Source organism: Chiloscyllium plagiosum, unplaced genomic scaffold (genome assembly GCF_004010195.1).
Source record: "Chiloscyllium plagiosum isolate BGI_BamShark_2017 unplaced genomic scaffold, ASM401019v2 scaf_54481, whole genome shotgun sequence".
Lineage (NCBI taxonomy): Eukaryota > Metazoa > Chordata > Chondrichthyes > Orectolobiformes > Hemiscylliidae > Chiloscyllium > Chiloscyllium plagiosum.
Window position 1 is genome coordinate 1 of NW_025192929.1, and position 3,807 is coordinate 3,807.

Genomic DNA, 3,807 nt, shown 5'->3' on the forward strand with positions numbered 1-3,807 from the left:
CTCCAAATATCACTGATGAAATGAGCCTTTGTAATAGGCAGAACCATGCCCAGGAATTCATTCCATGTGAAAGATGTAAAATAAATAATCTGCATCTTTGTAAGAATCCAAGTTTGGCTGTCTATTTAGCAACTGCACAAGAGTACCCTCAGGTATTTGTTATATCTTCCTGGAGATGGTTTCAGTGAAGAAGCGTGAGATGTAACTTTATATCTTTGGATGAGTGAAGGGCACAAAAAATGGGATTTAATGGCAGACGGAGCTATTAAGGGTCATGGAAGTTAGATGTAGCTCATGTGAAGATGACATCTGGACAGATTGGTTAGGCCAAATGCCTTGTTTCCATGTAATGGCTTTACTCAACAATAGGCATGTATACTGTGAAATAGTATAGTCTAGACAACATAGTCTCGAATGAGCATACTATGCTTGTAATGAATTACATACTTGGTAACCTCCTGATGATACTTGGGAGTGACAGGTAAAGCAAAGACGACTTTACGAACAGAAATGCGGAGTTCAAAGAATTTCAGAAAATTTGCATAATGGAAGACACACTTGAAAGGATCATCACAAAGAGAAGCCACTAATCTGTCAATAAGGCAGGCAGGCATTTGTTCTAATGTTGTTATTGTCATGTTTTATCTGATAAGTATTCTCTTTTAACTTCTTCCTAATTGCTCTGATTTCCACAAGTTTTACGACTTATTGAAAGTATCATCATTAGCCCAGTGGCTCAGCACCCCCGAAAGTCTGTCTCAGTTTACAATGATTTGGAGATGCCGGTGTTCGACTGGGGTGTACAAAGTTAAAAATCACAACACCAGGTTATAGTCCAACAGGTTTAATTGGAAGCACACTAGCTTTCGGAGTGACGCTCCTTCATCAGGTGATAGAATATCACCTGATGAAGGAGCGTTGCTCCGAAAGCTAGTGTGCTTCCAATTAAACCTGTTGGACTATAACCTGGTGTTGTGTGATTTTTAACTCAGTTTAGAATAAATGTCAGAAGCTGCCCATTTCCACCTGACCCCATCTTATCTCCATGCCCACCAATATTGAAAAGGGCTGACATTCTTTCCTCTATAGCTGCACAAACATTAAACTGTACAGCTATATTTCATATAAATGACAAATTCTGGTTGGAATCATCATGGCAAGTCCAGGCCTCTGTGCCAGTCTCCACATCCACAATGGAGTTTGCAAAATGATGTATTTTTTGAACAATGAATGAATGTACTTGATGCCTTTTCACAATCAGTATTCTTGAATAGGAGATAACCTACTGTCTTGTATCACAAACACTCACCACTAAAAGATCACTGGCTGTAAATTCCAATAGAGACAAGAGATTCACACCCATCAGCATAAGTTCCAATATTGACTTGGTTGCAATAAGTCCAGTTGTGATTAACCGATTAATGTTCTTGGCAAAACTCTAAACATGTCCCAGTGTTATCTCATCTTCTGAAAACCTCATTCTTGTCCTTGTTACCTCTAGACTTGACTAGTCTAACACACCCCTGGCTTGCTCCCTCATCATACCATTTGTAAACGTGAAATTAGACAAAACTCTGCTGTGCAAATCCTAATGCACATTAAGTTCCATTCACCCATCTTCCCACCCCCCACCACTCCACTTACTGAACTACATTTGTTCAGCAACATTTCAATTTTTAAAATTCTCAAACCTGTTTTTAAATCATCACTCCTTATCTCTGTAATGTCCTCCAGTCTCATGGTTTTGAGATACCTGGTTTTAACTAAGCTACAGCTGATGTCTGCCTTCAACATGCAGACCATAGGGTCTGGAATTCCTTTTTTAAAATTCTGTTCTCTTTAAGGTGTCCCTTAAAACAGACTTACTCAACAAAGCTTTTGGTGACATGTTCTAATGTCTGATTATGTTAACTTGGTGTCCAACTCTATTTAACATTCCTGTGAAATGCCTTGGGAGGATTTACAGTCAGAGACTCAGTATAAATGCAGGCTGTTATTGCTTCTGTTGCTGTAGGTGACTTCAAAACGAGTGCTGAACAGAACAGCGAGAACCAACTACATGGCTACTGTGACTGGTCTCGTTGTGGTCAGAGAGCCAGTTGCTGGACAAACCGGGCAACTGTTGAATCAACAGCCCAGCGTGAAGGCAGTGGATGATGTTGTAAGTTTGGTTTCATTTGAGTTTAACTTGCATTAGAGTCATAGAGATATACAGCACAAAAACAGACCTTTTGGTCCAACTCGCCCATGTCTACCAGATAGCTCAACCCAATCTAGTCCCACCTGCCAGCACCCAGCCCATATCCCTCCAAAACCTTCCTACTCATATTCCCATCCAGATGCCTTTTAAATGTTGTCATTGTACTAGCCGCATCCTCTGGCAGCTCATTCCAAACACATACCACCCTCTGAGTGAAAAGGTTGCCCCTTAGGTCTCTTTTATATATTTCCCCTCGCACCCTAAACCTATGCCCTCTAGTTCTGGACTTCCCCACCCCAGGGAAAAGATTTTGTCTATTAATTCTATCCATATCCCTCATGATTTTATAAACCTCTATAAGGTCACCCCTCAGCCTCAGACGCTCCAGGGAAAACAGCCCTAGCCTATTCAACCACTCCCTATAGCTCAAATCCTCCAACCCTGGCAACATCCTTGTAAATCTTTTCTGAACACTTCCAAGTTTCACAACATCTTTCTGATTGACTGATTAAAGACAAATTGTTAAATTGGTGAGCCACATAAATCTGAAAGATTATGTTCGAACCAGATTTTGAGAATATCATTGTGTAGCATTCTGCTGCACAGTATTGTGGCACAGTGTCACAGTGCAGTATGTGATGGCCTTGTTCTGTGTTCCAGGGCAACTGTGTGTCAGTGGGTGTTACCTCATGGGAGTTGGTTGCTGTTCTCCTGAATTCTCAGAATGTGACTGTTACTGGACTTAATGGGACAACGAGTATCTTATTCAAAGGCTGTTGGGCAAATTACACTGACCTCTCCATCAACACAAACGGTAAGTGGACTCTGCAGCTTGGGTCCTCACATCATCATTGTGTACAGAGTTTCCAAATTAAAGTAAAACTCTAACTTCTAGATGTGGTATGTATCATACTGACTCTGTGACCATTCATATTGTTTCTCTGCATTTGTAAGAGTTGTGGCTTGGACACTGAAATTATGTCAGATTGAGACAGGCAACAACACCCTCCCACAACATTACTGACAGTAGGGTGAAGTGGAGCGCGGTGGGGGTTGGGGGGGGGGGGCGGGGAAAGAAGGTGTCAGGACTTGTGCAGGATCTTCACATTAGGAAGGTTATTTTAACCACTTGACTATCCCATTCCACCACTGTTGATTCCAGGGAAAGGTGGGTGGGGTGGTCATGGCGAAGGATGAGTAAAAAGGGTCATATCCATGTTTGAGCAAAGAATGGTGAGGGCCCTGTTGGAATCAACAGTGGGGATCCCAGTCAAAAGGGAGAACAGGCATGGAGGGGGAGGGGGATCACTGACTGAAAGTTGGACTAGTCTTCTCGTTGTACCCAGGTTTTCAGACATTCATTCAGTACATTGAATCAGGATTTAAATTGTTTAACACAACACTTACTTTTCCAACTGGACAGAGAATTTATCGGAGCATTATGCCATAGACAAGAAAATGCTTTGTTTCTGTGCTGTACGAATTTTATGTAAATAATATAGCTCCAAAACAGTTGGTCTGTTTTTTTTAATTATGTCACAGGTACCAGCTACAAACTAGTATTCGAACTGAGATCGATTAAAACTTATTCTGGCACCTTCTCTGTG

General features: G+C 41.4%; 1 long non-coding RNA gene across 1 annotated transcript; it reads left to right on the top strand.

Moving 5' to 3' along the window:
* The first annotated feature begins 2,936 nt into the window (after positions 1-2,936).
* LOC122545739 lies at positions 2,937-3,807 on the top strand. Its single transcript, XR_006310589.1, has 2 exons — positions 2,937-3,014; positions 3,743-3,807. It is a non-coding gene; the product is annotated as an uncharacterized LOC122545739 (long non-coding RNA).